The sequence below is a fragment of the Herpailurus yagouaroundi genome, unplaced genomic scaffold, assembly GCF_014898765.1.
Source record: "Herpailurus yagouaroundi ecotype Mexico unplaced genomic scaffold, PumYag 184, whole genome shotgun sequence".
Classification (NCBI taxonomy): domain Eukaryota; kingdom Metazoa; phylum Chordata; class Mammalia; order Carnivora; family Felidae; genus Herpailurus; species Herpailurus yagouaroundi.
The window spans coordinates 3,373,669-3,395,423 of record NW_024412415.1 but is presented as its reverse complement, the minus strand read 5'-3'; the positions used below and the strand labels follow the sequence as shown (position 1 = coordinate 3,395,423).

General features: G+C 37.1%; 1 long non-coding RNA gene across 1 annotated transcript in view; it reads left to right on the top strand.

The window, feature by feature from the left end:
* LOC121041466 (uncharacterized) overlaps nt 1-21,755 on the top strand; it is a 94,609-nt gene that overhangs the window by 28,798 nt on the left and 44,056 nt on the right. The gene's annotated exons all lie outside the window — the stretch shown is intronic.

Below are 21,755 nucleotides of genomic sequence, written 5' to 3'. Positions count from 1 at the left end.
TACGAGTAAGGATTCTCTATTTCCCAACGGTGCTAACACTGAAATATTTTCATCTTGGTAGAAACTAGTAGCAAGGGAAAACCCATGAGGATCAACTTTTTTGAAAGATCAATCATCATCTTGTCCTGACAACCTGGGCCTTCTCCAGTTTTTGTTTTGTTATATCTCTGTAGTATGCTGTCTCTGGCACCCCTTAAATTTGCCATCCCTCATTTTGTTTCTTCTTTAAAACCATGGGTCTTCTCAGCAGGGTGAATGTTATGAACAGTGATGCTTTCAATGGGAACAAGGAAAGCAACAGTTAATTGATGACACTCCTAAAAGAATGAATATACAAATGTTAATCCCCAACCTGTGGTTGTCACACTATACTTTGAAATTTGGTCTTGTCACTGGTCAGTAATTAAATACAATCAACCTTTGTTCCTTCTGTGTGTGTTAGTGCCAAGTATTTATAATTCTCTTGCTTTGGAAATTGACGGTCTAACTCTGTTGCCAGTGCTATCCCAAAGTGCAAAAAGAAAAGAAAAAGCACCGATAGAAGAGTGAAAGTAGAAAGTAAAAGCCCCTAGTGCAGTTGAAGCTGAAGGTTATGGGGCAATGGTGTGGAAAGGAAAGCGGGGTATAAGATCATGTCTGTTAATTCATATAGCAACTGCATTCATCCATTTGAGGTAATGCAAATGCATGATAAAAGTAAAATAACTAAATCCAATCATATGCATCAATTCTATCTTCTTGAGCAATTATCATTCTTTCGTAAACTGCAATTTTGGCCACTTGTGTGTACCAACCCTTAATTGTCAGTAATTCTCTAGTTTTCTAGCATTTTGTAATGAGATATTTAGCATACAACACTGCTGCTGACAGCTATTCACACTGTGGAATTGAATTACTAGACATACAAAAATCATGGGAAGCAGTCACTGGGAGTATTCTTAAGTATTTGGCTCGTTTAGTTGATATTTAATACAGAAGATTACTGACCAAATCAAAGGTAATCTTAAGGGTCCTGAGCCATGGCTACTCTTTTCCTTTCCATGTCCCAATCTCATCTAGATTGATAGAGATCTTCTTCCTGTAGTAAATGCTACCAGTATAGATGAGGAAAACCATGACCACTTCTGATGGTTATTTAGGTATTATTAAAACTCTTCATTTTTCTCAGAAATATAATTTTTGATAAACAGCAGGAATAGAAACTAGTGATAATGTACAAACCAACATTTCAAAAAAAAAAAAAAAATGACCATGTGGAACTCCAGAGGACTGTAGTCCTGAATGATGTTTTCTATATAATCAAGTCAGTAGGTTGGTGACATTATATAGGAATTTCTAATGTCATGGAGAATCCAGGGTGGGCATGGTTAGAAAGACTCTAGATTGCTTCACTCTTTCTTTAAAAAGGAAGCAACTGGCAACTTTAAGTGCATGTTACTAAGTGAATGAAGCCAATCTGAAAATGCTACATACTATACCACTCCAATCAGATGACGTTCTTGAAAAGGCAGAACTATGGAGATAATACAAAGATCATTGGTTGCCAGAGATGGAGTGGCAGGGGAGAGATGAATAGGCAGAGCACAGGGGATTTTTGCAGGAGTGAAAATACACTGCATGATATCAAAATGATGGGTATGTATCACTATATCTTTGCTTAAACACATAGAATGTACAATATCAGGGGTGAAGCCTAAGGTATGTACTTGGGGTGCTTGTGATGAACAAGTGTAGGCTCTTCTCTGGTTAAGAAAAAAAAAGTATCATTCTGGTAAGTGGATGTTGATTAGAGGGAGACTATGCATGTGTGGGGCCAGGAAGTTCTGTGCCTCCCTCTTAGTTTTGTTGTAAACTCAAACTAATCTTAAAAAGAAAGGAAGCTATTGCCCTGGTTCTTCTCAAACAAGCCTTCACAGGGGTCTAAGAGTGGCCTTTAGTGATACTTTAATTGGTTAGTAAAGGTGATGTTGATGGCTAATGGAAGGGAGTTGGCCCTGAACTCACTAGTTATGCAATTCATGTATGCTGCCTGGGGTTTGAGCTTTTCATCTGTCCCCTGAAGACATTGAATTAGATTTGTAAAATGCCTTCAAATCCCAAGTTTTTTTTTGACTGCCAGTGACCTGTAAGTGGTATATTTTCTTAAGCATTGCTTTGCTCATTGTTCTTCGAAGCTCTTTTTTATGGTATCTTTACTGGTTTTTTGTTTTTGTTTTTTGATTGCCTGTTCTTGTGTTTTTGTTTTTGTTTTTTCTTAAGTCTGAATTTGAGCTACTTTGGAATGAGTAGTTTCTTATTTCTTTTATTATCTGAACCACTTTTTTCCCCTATTATTTTTGGACAGCTAAAATGAAAATACTTTCAAAAACCTCTTCTGTTTTCTGTTCTCTCCCCATTTGGAGTGCCTTATGTTTGAATTTGATCTTGTTTTCCTGTTTCATTTAGTCTGTGGACATCCTGAGAAGGTCTTTCAGAAATCAGTATTCTCCCCACCTTATTCTTTTTTGTGTTTTCTTCACTGCATATTCATCAAAGCGTGGGATCTCCATTCAGGTTTGGAATCTCTTCCAACTTACATTGTAATTTGTATTCATTTTTACTTCTAATCAACATTCCACTTAGTCCATTTCCATCTGGATATCCATCATCTTATATCCAAAACTTAACGCATTACCTTCCCATCCCCGCTTGTTCCGTGCCCTTTCCTCTTTTACAGAATGTCATTATCCATGATGTCTCCACTACTAGAAACAGAGCAGCATCTCAGCCTCTTCATCTTACTTATTCCTCATCCATTCTTGTTGTCACAGCCTTACTTGACACATTCCCATCCCACTTTAGATGCTACCATCACTTTTGGAGGTATAATCTTTATAAAGTGAAAACTATGTGAGCGGTGGTCCTGAAGATGGAGGACGCATGTAAGAAGGGAGAGTGGAATGTTTCTCAGTTGGTCATGTGGCTGGGCAGCTGGCTTAGTCATTTGCCCTCTATCTCCATGGGAAGGACAAAAGTAAGCAGAGAGAAAGAGATGACACAGGGGGAACAGAGGAAGGGAAGCCTTTATCAGACACACAAAGTGTATGTGTTTCCTACAGGACAGTGGGCATCCCAGAGGCCTGGAGGCTGGGACAAATGACTCAAAAAGAGGCTCCGTGGTATTTTGAGAACAGGAGAGGGAAGATTTGACAGAGGTTGATGCTTGCACACAGAGATTCATAACAGCCAGAAGAACAGAGATAGGCAGCCCAGACAGATGGTTATAGAATTAGGCCTGGAAAATGAAGGGTGCATCATGTGTCCCCTAGAGCAGACGACACGAACCCTACAGGCCCCATCAACAAGATCAGGGAGGGGGAAGAAGAAGGAAAGAAAACTTTCCCTTTCCTTCTTCAGGTCCCTGTGCCATGAGGCTGGTCTAAAGTGGGTAAATGGATATTTGAAATGTGTGATGAAAAAATAAAGTTCAAAGGAGATAACAACTGAAAATGAAAAATTATAACTTTAATAACTAGAAGTGCTTGAGAGAGTTTGAAATGTGCCCAAGAGCCTACACTGATACATCACAATCATGTCTTGGGCAAGACTTTGAAATTTGCCCAAGATACGTAGACATATATTACAAGATAGGGAGATTTGATGCAGTGCAAGGGGCACTGGGTTTAAGAAAGACAAGTATATCATGTCATCATGCTACCAATCTGAGACAATTCAGTAAACCATTTAGCTGTCACCATATGGCATGGCATTTTTCTCTTTACGTGTCTGTTCCCCCTCCCAGGGCACCTTTATCCCCAGTACCTTGCATTTCATACATGCTCGAAGATCTTTGTTAACGAATAAAGGAATACACGCATGAACAAATCAGTGTTCAGACCAACGCACAAAGGTGCATGTGAGGCACTCAAAAAAGAGAATTAGGTGAAAAGAATAATCTGCATTCCTAAGGTAACAGGTGCTATCTTAGTACCAAAACATGTATATTCATCACCAAAAATGAAATTCATAACAAGCTGCCTGCCTGTACTCCATCTACTCTCCTTCTCATCCTGAGCTCTCATTCTTTGTCTAAATTCTTCTCTGCCTGTGTACAACCTGTGATTGCTAATGTGCTTCTGAATACCCCCTGTGTTTCTTGGTCATAGTGTATTGACTGGCTAGTTCTAGATGTTAACTCCCATTTAGTTACTGGGAGGACTGATTATATAAATTTTGAATCAAAGAGGCCATCGTTTTTTTCCTGGGCCATCATTCCCCCCCCCCTCCACATTTCTTCGTGCAATATTCTCACATCATCTGAGATAGTTGCCTAATCAGGTTTTGAAACTGGAAACACAAATTTTTCATGGCTTTCACCCATGCCTACATGAGGCTCTTTCAGTAGATAGAGTATATGCTCCTTTTCTTTAAAAAAAAATTGTACTTTCCATCGCTTTCTGTTTTAGAGATGCAAACCAATACTGCCATCCACTGTTCCTTCGGATAATCTTTTCCCCACAGTTCTCACCAAGATGTTTTGGGAAAATAAAAAGACAGACAGATAGAAAGAAAATTGACAACAAAATTAAGTTCTTTGAAAGAATGGGGAGTTTGTTACTTTTGAGCAAGCTCACTGAAGATCGTAAAGGAATCAAGCATCATGACTTATCTTCTTTTTCCAAATGCTGCAATGGAAAATACCCACTCTCAAAATGTGACCAAGTAAATGAGCAATCTATAGAGTCCCCCTCTCCCCGGACATCACAGGGAGGGAAAAAATTACCTAGATCCTCTTTGGTCACAGTTTAACTTTGCTTCATTCAGCTCCCTAGGCTGGAGGCCATTTCTCAGCCTAGTCACATTATAGTGTTTCCGGAATAGAGTCTGTCTTCTCTTCCAAGCCAGTAAGCAGGGTATCTCTGTTTGTCTCACTGCTGTCAGAGAAGCCCTCTGACTCTGCAAGAGGATCACGTACTGCGAATGTCTCACACTTGCAAATGATCGTATTCCATTTTGTTCCACTCCACATCTATCCCACACAATTCTTTATCTCCTTTTAGCCTCACTATTTCTGTCTTAGTTTCCAGCTAATACTGGAATTCCTTAGAGATTCCTCATAAAGATTATGAGGAATTCCTTATTTTCCTCTCACATGAAATAGAATTGACCTTTCAGGTAATACAGGCAAAATCAAGGTACAGGCTTTAAGGAAGATAGTGTCATTGTTGGAAAGCCTTGAGGTGACCTGGCCTGATTCCCTGACTCTGTGAGTAAAGGCACTGAGACCTAGAGAAAAGTAAACTACCTGGAGCTATAGAGGCAGGAGATGGCAAGGCCAGTGGTGGAACCCCAGTCTCTCAAACCCTAGTCAAAAAAGCTTTTTACAGCAAAGTGTTCTTCCCAGAAGCACAGTCCATGTCTCCATCCCTGGGTTATAGGACATTGTAAATGGCTTTTTAAAAAAATAACACAAACCCCTCTGAAAGCATTTTTGTTCCTCTATGCCTTTATACTCCTCTTGACTCCCACCTTCTGGAAAGGCCACAGGATGTTTAGGTTGAGAGCTCACATCCTTCTTCCATCCTTCTTCCATTTCATTCAATGGTAACATCCTTCTTCCATTTCATTCAAGAGAGGAGAAAGTATGTGAGTGAGCATGATGGTCTGGAAAGGGGAACAGGGAGGAAGACCATCTGTCTTAGGCCTGTTTTCATATGCAGACAATCGAATGTTATTTTACTCATCTAGATTTATAGCTCCGACCTTAGGAAATCTCAATTCCTTCATTCATTCAGGCACCACTTATGTTTGAACTGTTCTTTGGATTTATGCAGGTCATACCTCCTTATTATCTTTTGAAATAGCTCTAAAGCAGGCCACATGATAATATTAGAAAGCCAAGTAGCTCTCTCAATGTTTGTTTAGTGCTATTCATTCAGCAACCACAACCTGCTTGAAAAAAACACCCCAACATGAAGCTTCTGTTCCCATCAGATTCCAATTCGACGGGGGCGCTGATACTTTTCACTTTATGGATTGTTATTGTGGGGGCATCAGGCTGAGCTATACAAAGTTTTACTGCTGAATAAGATGGTGCCAAAATGCTTAAAAGAAAATTCTCTAATGAAAGGATTTTTTTCCCTAAATAAATGATTTAAAAAGATAAAAGTGATTTAAAGAAGTTATTGGAAGTTGGTAGGTATAAAATACACTATGAGAACCTAAGTTTATACCTAAAAGAACTGTAAAAAGAACAGCAAAGAAAGCCCAAAACCAGCAGAAAAAGGGAAATAGAGATTATTAGAGCAGAAATCAATGATATTGAAATAAAACAAACAGTAGGACAGATCAGTGAAACCAGGAGCTGTTTCTTTGAGAATTAACAAAATTGATAAACCCCTAGCCAGACTGATCAAAAAGAAAAAGGAAAGGATCCAAATAAATAAATAAAATGAAAGAGGAAAGATCACAACCAACAACGCAGAACTACAAACGATAATAAGAGAATATTATGAGCAATTATATGCCAACAAATTGGGCAATCTGGAAGAAATAGACAAATTCCTATAAACACATAAACTACCAAAACTGAAACAGGAAGAAACAGAAAAAATTTGAATAAACCCATAACCAGTAAAGAAATTGAATCGGTAATCAAAAATCTCCCAACAAACAAGAGTCCAGAATGAGATAGCTTTCCAGGGGAATTCTACCAAACATTTAAGAAGAGTTAACACCTATTCCTTTGAAACTGTTGCAAAAAAATAGAAGTGGAAGGAAAACTTCCAAACTCATTCTATGAGGCCAGTATCACCTTGATTCCCAAACCAAAGACCCCACTAAAAAGGAGAGCTACAGACCAATTTCCCTGTTTAACACGGATGCAAAAATTCTCAACAAGATAGTAGCCAATCAGATCCAACAATACTCTAGAAGAATTACTCACCACAATCAAGTGGGATTTATTCCTGGGATGCAGGGCTGGTTCAATATCCACAAATCAATCAATGTGATACATCACATTAATAAAAGAAAGGATAAAAACCACATGATCCTCTCAATAGATGCAGAGAAAGCATTTGACAAAATACAGCATCCTTTCTTGATAAAAACCTTCCAGAAAGTGGGGACAGAAGGATCATACTTCAAGATCATAAAAGCCATACATGAAAGACCCACTGCTAATATCACCCTCAATGGGGAAAAACTGAGAGCTCTCCCCCTAAGGTCAGGAACACGACAAAGATGTCCACTCTAACCACTGTTATTCAACATAGTGTTGGAAGTCCTAGCCTCAGCAATCAGGCAGCAAAAGGAAATAAAAGGCATCCAAATTGGCAAGGAGGAAGTCAAACTTTCACTCTTCACAGATGACATGATACTTTATGTGGAAAGCACAAAAACTCCACCAAAAAACTGCTAGAACCAATCCATGAATTCAGCAAAGTCACAGGATATAAAATCACTGTACAGAAATCGGTTGCATTTCTATACACCAATTATGAAGCAGCAGAAAGAGAAATCAAGGAATCAATCCCATTTACAGTTGCACCCAAAACCATAAAATACCTAGGAATAAACCTAACCAAAGAGGTGAAAAATCTATTCATTGAAAACTACAGAAAGTTCATGAAACAGATTGAAGAAGACACACTCATAAAAATGGAAAAATATTCCATGCTCATGGATTGGAGGAAAAATATTGTTAAAATGTTGATACTATCCAAAGGAATCTATATATTCATTGCAGTCCCTATCAAAATAACACCAGCATTCTTCACAGAGCTAGAACAAAAAAATCCTAAAATTTGTATGGAACCAGAAAAGACCCCAAATAGCCAAAAACAATCGTGAAAAAGAAAACCAATCCCAGACTTAAAAATGTATTACAAAGCTGTAATCATCAAGACAGCATGGTACTGGCACAAAAATAGACACTGAGATCAATGGAACAGAATAGAGAACCCAGAAATGGGCTCACAAACATATGGCCAACTCATCTTTGACAAAGCAGGAAAGAATATCCAATGAAATAAAGACAGTCTCTTTAGCAAATGGTGCTGGGAAAACTGGACAGTGACATGCAGAAGAATGAACCTGGACCACTTTCTTGTACACAAAAACTCAAAATGGATGAAAGACTTAACTGTAAGACAGAAAGCCATTAAAATCCTAGAGGAGAAATCAGGCAACAGCCTCTCTGACCTCAGCTGCAGGAACTTCTTACTTAACATGTCTCCAGAGACAAGGGAAACAAAAGCAAAAATGAACTATTGGGACCTCATCGAAATAAAAAGCTTCTGCAAAGTGAAGGAAACAATCAGCAAAACAAAAAGGCAACCGACTGAATGGGAGAAGATATTTGCAAATGACATATCAGATAAAGGGTTAGTATCCAAAATCTGTAAATGACTTTATCACAATCAACACCCAAAAACCAAATCATCCAGTGAAGAAATGGGCAAAATACATGAATAGACACTTTCCAAAGAAGATATCCAGATGGCTAACAGACACATGAAAAATGCTCAACATCGCTCATCGTCAGGGAAATAGAAATCAAAACCACAATAGGATACCATCTCACACCTATCAGAATGGCTAACATTAACAACTCAGGCAACAACAGATGTTGGCATGGATGCAGAGAAAGTGGAACCTTTTGCATAGCTGGTGGGAATGCAAAGTGGTGCAGCCACTCCGGAGAACAGTATGAGGTTCCTCAAAAAATTAAAAATAGTACTATCTATGACCCAGCAATTCCACTACTAGGTATTTCTCCAAAGGATACAGGAGTGCTGATTTTAAAGGGCACATACACCCCAATGTTTTTAGCAGCACTATCAACAATAGCCAAAGTATGGAAAGAGCTCAAATGTCCATCAACAGATGAATGGATAAAGAAGATATGATATATATACGCAATGGAATATTTCTTGGTGATCAGAAAGAATGAAATCTTGCCACTTGCAGCAACGTGGATGGACCTAGAGTGTATTATGCTAAGCGAAATAATTCAATCAGAGAAAGACAAATATCATATGATTTCACTCATATGTGGAATGTAAGATAAAAAGCAGATTGACTTGGGGAAGGGAAGCAAAATTAATATGAAAACAGAGAGACAAACCATAAGAGACTCTTAAATACGGAGAACAAACAGGGTTGCTGGAGGGGTGTTGAATGAGGGAAAGGGCTAAATGGGCAAGGGGCATTAAGGAGGACACTTGGGATGAGCCCTGGATGTTATGTGTAAGTGATGAATCACCAAATTCTATTCCTGAAATCACTATTATACCATATATTAACTAACTTGGATCTAAATTAAAAAAAAATACACTGTGAGAAAAGGGCAATGATCCATTTGATTATAAGGTCTAAAAGGTAGTAAGAAAATGACTGTTTCCCTAAATCAGGTTACGTACCGGGCATCGTGTTAGGAATTTTGAATTTATTATCTCATTCCTCATAAAGCTGTAGAAGTAATTGTAATTATGCCCATTTTTTTCTGGTTAATAAGTGAAGACTGGTAGAACAAGTGCTTTCCCTGAGATCGCTTAGCAGGTAAGGGCCAACGTGAGGAATGAGTCTGTGAAGGATGAGGTGTGTTGGAAGCCAAGCAGCTCAGGACATACACAGGCCACAGGAAGCCGACTGACTCGTCTGGAGTTGAAAAATATTGGGGCAGGGGCCTAGAAAGAGAGAAACTCTGAATGTTAGGGTGAAGTAATTTTATTCTGGAGACAATGAGGAATTGTTGGTGCTTTGAGAGATAGGAAGAGTCGTCAAAATTGTGTGTTACAAAAATAGATCTGGTAGTCTTGTGGACAGCAAACATTGTAAAAGATGAGACCAAGGGGAGAGCTGCTCCAGCAGCCCAGGAATTAGTAGCTAACGGGAAGATGAGGAGAAACGGTTTTTACAAGGTGACCTTAAAGCATAACACAAAGTAACCTGACAATGTCAATTGCTCATTCATTACACTAATATTTACCACTGCTCTCAGTATTGTCATCTTCTACTTCAGTTAGGAACCTATGCTTTTCTAATTGAACATTTCTTTTGGAAAGAACTATAGATTCGTATACAATATAAGAAATGATGCAGAGATATCTTGTGTTCCCTTTACCTTGTTTCCCCTATTGGTAAACCTCTTATAAAATTCCAGTATAATATCACCCCAGGGTACTGACGTTGCTACAATCCACTGACCTTTTTCAGATTTCCCCTGGTTTACTTATACCCCACAAGTTTAAAAAACATTATTTATTCTATAGGCTTAGTACACTACTACTATGCTCAGTTAATCAGTTTCTATCATAAACCCTCACCACTTCCCTAGCTCACTGCAAGGAGAGTCTAAGAATGTCATTAAATGCACCATACAACAGCCTTTCCTTTACTCAGGTCTCAAACTAACAGTTCTGAAACGGTGTTTAAATCTTCCTTTTTTGGGCACCTGGGTGGCTCAGTCAGTTGAGCTTCCTGCTTTGGCTCAGATCAAGATCCCACAGCTCATAAGTTCGAGGCGCACGACGGGCTCTGTGCGGACAGCTCAGAGCCTGGAGCCTGCTTCGGATTTTGTGTCTCCCTCTTTCTGCCCCTCCCCTGCTCATGCTCTGCCTCTCTCTCTATCTCTCTCTCTCTCTCTCTCTCAAATAAACCTTAAAAAAATTTAAATCTTATTTCTTGTGGTTAAAGTCTTCCTATGCTTTCCTTCAGGTGGCCTTTGTCCATCCTGAAAGTTAGTGGGGACTTGTTATGTATTTTTCTTCCATCATTGAAGTAAATGTAGTCCATTTATGTACTAGAATGGTTTTCGTTCTTAGAAAGCTGGGTATTCTGTTATGCTCAGGATTCAAATTCTCCTCTAACCTGTGTAGATCTGTCTACTTGAGGACTTCCAACTGGAATATACCAGTCTCACAGAGGTTATTTCTGACTCAGCATGAAGAGTGTGACTTTGGATGATGTTAACCTCTCTGGTCTTCAATATTCTTGGTCCTTCCACTTCAAAACGTCATGATGCTGTGGGAAGTGGACCCTGCATTTTCTGTCCTTTTCACATTTGTTTTGTACCTGCTTTTTAGATTCTTAGGCTCCCAGGGAGCCTGCTGATATCCCCAGAAACCTTCTCTTACGAGATGATCTGAGGACTTCCTGCCACCATATACATGGCTTATGTAGCTAACAAGTAGCAAACGTGTAGGTGTCAGCCAGACCTTGGGCGATGGCGTTGGGGGAGATCTGGGATATCCTGTCTATGGGAGGTGGTATAATGGAAAGAACACTAGACCCTGATGGCAGACTGTCTGAATTTGAACCCAGGCTCTTCTGTTTACCAGTTATGTAACCTTGGAAAACTATTTACCTTATCTGAGGCTCAGTCTCTTCATTTGTATTATGTGAAAAGTTAATAGTACCTTCTTCACAGCATTGAAGTAGTAAGTAGTAGTAATGAGCTGTTATAACTAAAGCACTTAGCATTGTGCGTGGCACACAATAAACATTTAACTATTAGTATTATAATTTAAAAGTCATAGATATGGATGGCACAAGGCATTTATGTAGCACCTGTAGACCTCCTGCTGGGTGATTATTTTTGAAAACTGTCTTTTCTTATTTCTCAAATTTCCTCTCTTCTTCATAGTTGTATTACTAGATAATATGTCACAATTTTACCAACGCATGAATTTTATACTGAAATGGCAATGAAACACATTTTAAACGGGAATTTTCTTATACCTACATCATGCCACAAAACTATCTGTGTGTTTTTACAAAAAGGGAAAGGAAAAGTATAATTGAACATGTATTACCTATAGTCTTGTATTAACACTGTAGGCTAGCTAACGCATATAATCTTTAATTCTTTGGAGCAGGTATCCAATTCCGCATTATTTAGAAGAGCATACTGAGACTCAGAGAGATTGAATCCAAGGCCGGAGATCTAATCGCTGGCAGATCAAAAGTAGAACACAGTAATCTTTACACTATGATATATCTCCGCCTCTGTTTACTCGGTGTGCTCTTGGAGAAGCTACAGTACAAAGAAATAATGGCTTAATATAAATATCTTAATGCAAAAAAAAAAATTCAAAAATTTGATGATCATTTTGTGAGAAAATAGTTTTTAAAGGTCTGTTTTGAAGTGGGACTTCCAAGTCTCCGTTTTCAATTGCCAGTTCGAGAACAAGTCCAACCGAGGGTGTTAAATAAAATTAACTTTCTAGAAAATTCTGTTTTATTTTTTTAAGCTTGAGTTAGAACACTCTTAATAAATCCATGAAATGTTTCTCTTTTTAGTATCTTTGTTTTTCTTGCCTTGGATCTTGTATCTATGTAACAGTCCCAAAATAATATTTTGAGAGAGAAAATGAAAACAGTAGAACCAATGATTTTGTGGTCTTTGTTGATTTTCACCATGTCTACCCCCTTTCCTTTTCCCTACCCTTCTAGAATTCTCTGCCAGCAATCAAGGTAAGGTTAGGAAGATTACCAGATGCAGCAAATGCTAAAACTGAAACTGAGTTAATAGCTAGGCAAAATGCCCTCTGAATAAATTCTTGTCAGGGTCAGAGGGGATTCTTCATTCTAGGAAGGGAAAAGTCCTTAGAAGGAAGGAAGGGTGGAGTTCAGCAGTCCCTGAATCCATACCTCAAAGGGCCCTACCCTCTCTTCCAATCACAGGCAAACACAATCATCTACCTGTGGTCCAAGGCCTTCTGGATTCTGAAAGTTATCACAGCTTTTTTCCTGATTATTTATAATTAGTCTTTAGGCTCTGGTATACAGCCTCTTTTTCCTCATTGGTTATTTAATCTTGATTTTAGTTGTATGACCTCTGGTTTTGTTTGCTTGTTTTAGAAGTGACAGAAAATCAAAGCAAATTCAATTTTGTGAAAAGAGGAGTTTATTGGATCATGGAATCCGTGAAAACATTGATCACTAATTAAACTTGGGATCTAGCTGAGGATCCATTGGTGTTAGTAATGACATTTGAATTATTCACTAAATTTTGAATGCGCAACTTGTGCCCTTCATAGTTTGCCTAAGATTTTTATAAAAATAAATACGTAACAATTTGCTTGTTTGTTTAGCAGAACTGATACGGTATTCTAATAAATTCTAAGCAACTGCCAGATAGCACCATCATGTCATTAATTAGTTTTCTTGCCACATGATTTTGATCTCAGAGCTTTTGCCGTTGAAGCTGTATGTAATCTATGCAAATTTAGTTTAACTACAATCATAATATAAAATTTAATAAGGCCTTATAAAAATATTGGTAAAAAAAATTAGAAAGCAAAGCACCACATGCACTTGAATTACATCCAGCTATAATGAATGTTTTTTTTAAATAACAGTCATTAGTCTTACTTCTAGACTTCCAATTATATATCCCATTCTGAAAAATGTGTACCCATTCAATTATTACTTAAGAATGCCCAGTTCAGCACACCCTACAGCTTAGTTAATACCTAGAAAAGCTGAATTGTTAACATATTCAGAAGACAGTCTTTCCACAAAATAATCATTTATCTCTACAAATACTCTGCTGATATGGTATAAGTGGGTGATAAAGAATTAAAAAAAAAATGACATATTGGTTTCAATGTTTTTAATGCTTCAATTTTGAAACTATTTTTTAGTTAAAATACTTCGCTATCATTGTACATTTCACGTTAACATGTTATTTTCATAAGGGCTGGCATTATCTGCCAAATTTTCAAATAAAATTATACACTTTAATAAATAGATCTTTTAACTCAATCAAAACATTGTTAGAAGGACTTTCATATGGGAGTAAGATGGAGTCGTTGTTGCCATACCAAAGCTCCCACTGAGAACAAGTAGAAAAGATAGACTAATTAAAGGATCCTATGTTTAACAGTGTTAGAGAGCTACTGAAGCAATGAAGGATAGGGGGTTTTAAGAATGGAAAGAAGAGAGCCATGGAGAAGTGGGCTGACATTTTGTAGTTTTACTCTGGCTATATTTGCAAACTCTGGGTCTGAGCAAGAGACCGAGTTCAACTTTGCCCAGACAGAGAGTAGCTGCTGCCACACTTAGAAGTCAACAGGGTGTTTGGCAGTCTTGGAGGACTGCATTGACAAAATGGGAAATGTGAAAGACCTCAAATTCATGGTCAGTTTCCCCCTTAAGACATCGGCTGAATTCTGACATTTTGGGTGTGGGAGGATAAATAGCTAGGTAGAAAATAGGAAAGCAGAGTGGAGTTTTCTTCAGACTTACGTAAGGAGACAAAAACTCCATGTCCTGAAAACAAAGGGGCTCTGGTAATGCACGAGGCTCTCACTGAAAGCCTTGGTAAGCTATGCCACATGCAGAAGAAGGGTGAATTACAATTAGACTGTATTCATCTCTCTCCCTAATTAGATCATGTTGATAAGCCTCCACATTGATTAGCTGAGGAAAGAGTCGAATAACTTTGGAGGATGAGCTCATCCAAAGCCTCTACCATGTCTATCTGCAAATTTATGGCATAGAAGTTATTAGGCCTGCCAAAATATAGGACCATGAGACTAAAACCCAAGAGAATAATCATTATACAAGAATATAAGACCCAAAGGTAATCCATATATTGAAGTTAGCAGACATAAGCTCTAAAGTCGGCAAAGATGAATAGTTTTAAGAACTAGATAAAAGATGAAGAAATATAGATGAAATATGAAGAATTTTACTAGACACTTTAGAATATGTAAAATAAAATAAATGGACAGTTTAAATCTGAAATCACAATATCTGAAATCAAATCAATGGCTACATTTATCCACTTATTCAACACAGCAGAAGACAATTTGAAAACCAGAAGACAGCTTAATAGAAGATATCCAAACTGAAACACAAAGGTGATTGAGAATACAGAAATGAGCATAGCTATATGTAGAACAATTTCCAAAGCTCTAGCCTATATGTGACTGGGGTTCCTTCAAAGGAGAAAGAACGAGGTTGGAGATGCATTTGAAGAGCTGACGGTGGAGAATACTCCCAAACAGGTAAAAGGTAATGACCCACAAATTCAACAAGCTCAGTGAATTCTAAGCAAAATAATACAATGAAAACAAGATTTAGGAACATTATAGTTAGACCGTTGACAACCAAAACCAAAGAGAAAAATCTTAAAAATATTCAGAGGAAAAAAACATGAAATAATAAGCTTATAGTTGACACCTCAATATAAACTATGACAACTGAAAGGAAATTGAAGTTACCAAAAGAAGACAGTGTCAAATTATCCAGCAGTAGTGCAAATAAAATGAAAGGGAACAAACTAACCATCGGTAAGTGAAAATAAAGTAGTGAAAATTAAGTTTATAAAGATCTGATTGTTAATGAAATGTTTTCGCAAGAAAATGGAAGCTGAGAGATTTTGTCACCAGCTGACCTTCTCTAAAACAAATATCCAAGTGTTCATCAACTGATGAATGGATAAAAAAGACATGGTATATACATACAATGAAGTATTGGCCATAAAAAAAAGAATGAAATCTTGCCACTTTCAGTGATCTGGATGGAGCTAGAGTGTATTAGGCTAAGTGAAATAAGTCAGGCAGAGAAAGACAAATATATGATTTCTCTCATGTGGAATTTAAGAAATGAAACAGATGAACATAAGGGAAGGGAAGGAAAAATAAGATAAAAACAGAGCGGGAAGCAAACCATAAGAGACTCTTAACTATAGAGAACACACTGAGGGTTGCTGGAGGTGATGGGCTAAGTGGGTGATGGGCATTAAAGAGGGCACTTGTTTTGATGAGCACTGGGTATTGTATGTAAGTGATGAATCACTGAATTCTATTTCTGAAACCAATATTGCACTGTATGTTAACTAGCTAGAATTTAAATAACAATTTGAAAAGAAAACAAAGAACAACAACAACAAAACACAAAATGTCTCACAGGTAAACATAAAAATGCAAAAGAGGGAGATAAACTAAAGCATTCCAAAGTTCTAGCATTACTGGGGAAGAGATAAGAACAGTAATGTGTAGTAGTCTGTCCTAGGTCAAGGTTGTATACTGCAGTCTCTAACATCACAAAGGATAATAAAATAATGCATATCTAAGGAATTAATGGAGTGGGATAAATAATAGTTTTTTATTGATCCAAGGGAAGACAAAGGAAAAAGAGTAAACATGAAACCGGTAGGTCAAACAGAAAACAAATAGCAGGATAGTAGATGTAAATTTAAAAATACCAGTGATTACATTCCATACAAAGAATATCTATAAATCTTTAAGAAAGGGAAAACAGCCCAGTAGAAAAATAAGCAAAATATTTGACTAGTCACTCACAAAACAGGATTACCAAATGGCCGATAGATGTGAAAAGTTCTCAATTTTGTTAGTCACCATGGAAATGTAAATTACCTTGTGATATGATTACACATACTCTGGGATGGGTAAGATTAAACAGGTAATGTTAAGAATTGGTGACAATGTGGACAAATTCCAAGTCTTATTCACTGCTTGTGGAAGGAAAAATCGGCAAAAGCATATTGAAAAACTGTTTGGCAGTTCCTTCTAAAACTGCATCTACTAAATCACATTATCTAGTTAATAGGAATATAGTAATTCAGCAATTCCCCCACGTTTATGCTAGTAGAAATGTATATGTAAGTTTACCTAAAGACATGATAATATTCAATATAGTACCGTTTATAACAACCCACATAGTATAGAATGAATCAGTAAATTATAATGTGCTGGAGGTAGAGCCCCTCCGTAAGGAATGTGGTGGGGTCCTCAGAAAAAAGGAAGGCAACTTGGCCTAATCAATTGCCATCCATGTATGCATAGCTCTGACACGACTCTGTAACTTGGACTGTGTCCAATCAGACTATATGTGTCACCATTATATAGGAGACAAAGAAGTTGAAATTGCATAGAAGGCTACACCCTGTTGTGCTCAGGGCTCAGTTTTTTTGGGTATGAACCCGTTGAGCCCGTGCCAACGTGACGAATAAAGTTGCTTCCTGGACAAAGAAAGCTTCATGTTCCATCTCTCCGTGAGAGAATCCTGCTATAATAGCATATTCATTGAGTGGAATAATACATAGTAGTATAAATGAAAAATCAAACCCCACAGGTACATGCAGTAGTAGGCATTGACCTCATAACCACCAAGCTGAGTGAAAAAAAAACCTGCCATGAAAGGGTACCGATTATATAACTGCATTTTTGTAAGGCTTAAAAACAAGCAAAATTAATCAGTGCTGCAAGAAGTCAGGATACTGTTGGTACTTGATAGGTGTGAAGGGTATGGACTTGAAGGATTCATGAGATGGGCTTTTGGGACGCTGATAATGTCCTGTTGTCTAAACTGGTTGCTGGTTCCATAGATGTCTTCACTTGATGAACATTCCCTTGAGCTGTGCATTGGAAGTACTTGCATGTTTCTATGGATATGTTATAAAGAGTTGACTTACGAGTTAAGTATCTACTGAATGCGTGGGACTGAGCTATGTGAGTCTCCCTCATGAATTGCTTTTATAGTATAAATACTCTGCTAATAATGGCCTATTGTTACATGCCCTGAAACATTGGAGAGTGGAAAAATAATGGTGATGCAGTATTTATATGTCGCTTTCCATGCCATGACAACATACATATCTTTCTCCTAACTTCACAACAATCCTGCTTTTAATAATATTACAAGAAAACAGTTTGTTTCTTCAGAGTTGAGTCATAAAAAAGACAAAACATTTCATAACAAAATCATAAACCGTACCACCAAAACTTGTGTGATTAATCAAAAAGTTGGAATCTGCTAAACCACATAGCCCAGCATCTAAAAATTTGTGAATTACATCTGTTTGCATGGCAGTTAAATAAGTCAATTGCTAAGTACTGCGGAAGTTACAAAAGAACCATATACTGTGGTTTCATCCTTCAAGAATCAAATATTCCATTCAGGGACACAAGAGTTAAATCTTCAAAGCAATGAAAAGAACAAAGAAATGTGGTTTAAACTACTAAACTGTGTCAGGTGGTCCATGGATTGTCCAAAAATGACAGATATAGATGTAGGATGGAGTGATTGGAAGGCATATTGGAGGAGGTGAGGCCAGAGCTGGACTGTAAGAAGGTGATTGACTAGCAAAGTTTCTTGGAGATCTAATTAACACATGTTGTGTTGGACAGTTGAAGATTACCTTTTTATAATAGTATGAATTGATATCAGGAATGGTTCTGATGCCATTATGATGTATCTGGTATGAATAATTCATGCATAGACTAATGGAGCCATACAATTGAACTGCAGGGGTGTTACAAATTAGAATTTATGTGCATTGACATAGCTGTGGTTAGAAGCTGGTATAGTGTTTGTCCCCCTCACTAGTGACTTTGCCTCACTCATACCAGGGCTAGTGTGTGTGTGTGTGTGTGTGTGTGTGTGTGTGTGTGTGTGTGCATGTGCACACACGTTTAGTTGTTAGGAAAACAAAATCAAGCTATGTACTGAATTCACAAAAAAAAAAAATTTTCAAAATCATTCGTATAAAGAATCTTACAATGTATACCCATTGAAGGAAAATGGAAGGAAAAGGACAAAATCACTTGAGGTAGAGTTTTATGAGAATCTGTATCTTCTGCACATTATTTTTAACTTCCCTTAGAATTTTAGCTGAGAATATAATTTGGTTAACTTATCTTGAAAGACTAAGCTTTATTAGAACATTTCCTGGATTAGCCTACTGTTCATTTCATATTGCCATTGGATTTGTCTTTTTGGTTCTGAAATTATCAAAGCTAATGTATTAGTTTGCTGGGCCTTTCTGGTGGTGGTGGTGGTGGGGCAGACAGGAGTATAATTTAACCCATTACTGTTAACCCATAACTGTTATGGTGTTTTGTAGTTTAGTTTCATTACCACAAAACACTGTAAATGCTATGCTTTGCTCATGGGATGTATGTTGCCACTTGAAAGTAAAGGAAGTCATTTAGAATAATAAATTCACAAGGCAGAGCACTTTAGCATAAATAGCTATTATGTCCCTGGAAGAAGGACCAAATTCATACGTAGGTACTGTCAATGCTCACTCAAAGATTCAGAGTCTTAAAATTGAAGAGGAATTGAAAGTTTCAGTAATTCCCAAATGATGATCAACGGATTCGTGTTAATCCGTGACAAGAGTTTTGCCATTTTGTATCAAAATGAGATAAATAAAACTCATGCCATCTCTTGATATAGCTAGCTAAATTTGTGTCTGATAAAGTTAGGAAGGTTGTGTATTTTTGCAGACCGCCCTGAGTTGTCGTACTACATCTCCTTATGTTTTCATTTAAAATATAATTTATTTTATGAAATGATACTGGTTGTTGGTTTTGGTTTGAAGGTCTTCACTCAGTATTACAAAAAACTAGTGAGCATTTTTTTTTCCATTTTTCAGTGAATATATATAATATATATAACATAATATATATAACATATTATATATAATATATATAACATATAATATATATAATATATATAACATAAATATATATAATATATAATATATATAATATATTATATACAATTATATATAATATAATTATATATGTAATTATATATGATATAATTATATATACATAATTATATACAATTATATATAATATATATTCCTGGTCTATGAAATTTTTGTCCAGGCATCATTGACCTATTCAAATGACGCATCTGATTCTTGAATCCCCTGAACTATATGCCCACCATACCATGGTTAAACATCCCTAAAAAAAAAAAAGAAGAAGAAAAAAGAAATTCCAACATACTCCTTTCCATCTTCAGTTTTCTTAGAAAACTATTTTTAAGAATTTAGCTGAGATTTTCTTGAGAATTTATCTTTTTGTTTTTTGCTTCTGAAATCATACTAAAGAAATATGCTCCCTATCCTAAACACAGCCCTTCAAATATATGAAGAAAGATACTATTTTCCCTGAGTCTTCTCTTTTTTTTTTTGACTTAACAACGTAATTTGCTTTGTTCTTCACACAACAATGTTGCAAGTCACTCAACTTTTTCTCTCCATCAAAGCTGTTTTAGTTTGTCAGTAATGTTCAAACTCCTGACACCTAGATCTGAATTAAAGACTAAATTGATATAAATATCTAATTGAAGAGACTATCTCTTCCCAGTCTCTAGATACTATGTTGTGGTACCATTTACTATCTTATTAGCTATTTTGTCAACTGCAATTTATCTCAAAATTTTCAATTTAATGAGTTCTTGCAATTATTTCTGCCTTTGGCGTACTGTTTTGTTCCAGAAAACTAGAAGGTATCATACAAAGAAATGACAACTAAAAATTCTCTTGTTGGCAGCTTACGTTAGGCAAATTACAGAGCCTTTTTATTTTTACTTATTTTTATTTATTTTTTTAATGTTTATTTCTGAGACAGAGAAAGACAAAGCATGAATGGGGGAGGGGCAGAGAGAGAGGGAGACACAGAATCGGAAGCAGGCTCCAGGCTCTGAGCCATCAGCCCAGAGCCTGACGCAGGGCTCGAACTCACGAACCGTGAGATCGTGACCTGGGCTGAAGTCGGACGCTCAACCGACTGAGCCACCCAGGCGCCCCCAGAGCCTTTTTAAAAAGAAAAGATAAAACCAAATTCTTTCCTCAGTGTCCAGGGCCTTCTGGATGGCCATCTCCTTGTTAAAATCAGTTCTTGGTAAGGAAAATAAAATTGGATGGTAGTTAAAGAAAATTGTTCCACGGGCCTGCTCATTTTAGCCAAGTTCAGAGCCATAAACCAAAGCAAGGGTCAGCATACTACAGCCCAGGGGCCAAATCCACCTTGTGTGCCTGTTTTAACAAATAAACATTTATTGAAACCCAGCCACACTCATTCATTTTATATTGTCTGTGGCTACTTTTGCATTACAATGGCTGAGTTGAGTAGTTGCTACAGAGGCTATATTACCCACAAAGCCTAAAATATTTATTATCTGGCCCTTTTAAGAAAAATTTTGTCGATCCCTGAGGCTGCATGAGCATTTTTGCTATGGAAGTTTTAGAATAATAAACAGGTCAGATGAGTTGAAGCAAAGCATTACACAAGGTGAGACAAGGTTTCATAGACACCTAAAATTAGAGCCAGTTCTCAGTCCACCCAGCAAGAGGTCAGTATGGGTTGGGAGAAGAAATGAACAGCACTGACCCAATTATTGTGGATTTGACATTTGCTTCAGAAGAGATCTGTTCCATATGGTAAAACTAAAAAAAATTAGATGTCAGCACTGAGTTGCTGCAGAGGAGGCTGGACTGTGTGTAGATAGTGTCACTTATGACATGAATTACATTAAAGTTCTTTCTGTCACCATGCTCAAGCCCCCTTCAATTTGGAAAGAAGGTGGACCAAATAATCCTATGTTTCACCAGGTAGTGCTCACCAAAGAGATTTTTAAGTGCTGACGGAACAGATCCAAAAAGAAGTCATATTAACATTCATACAAACTGCACTGCTTTGGGTGGTACAGAACTAGCATCTGAAGAGACCACCATTCGTGATGAAGTCAGCTTTATCAACTACGTAGCAATAGGATGCGGATCACATATAGATGTAATTTATCTCTGAGTGGTGGTTTTTAAAAAGATCCTTTTCTATTATAACAGTTTGGACTCTTTTCTATCTGAAAAACAAATAAAGAGTCAACATATTCTTCATTTCTTTCCATGAAATGCATCCCAGCCTCCACAAAGGAAATGCAACAACAACAAAAAAAAAAAGGAAGAAAAGAAAAAAAAATATGCTTTGAAATGATGTTAA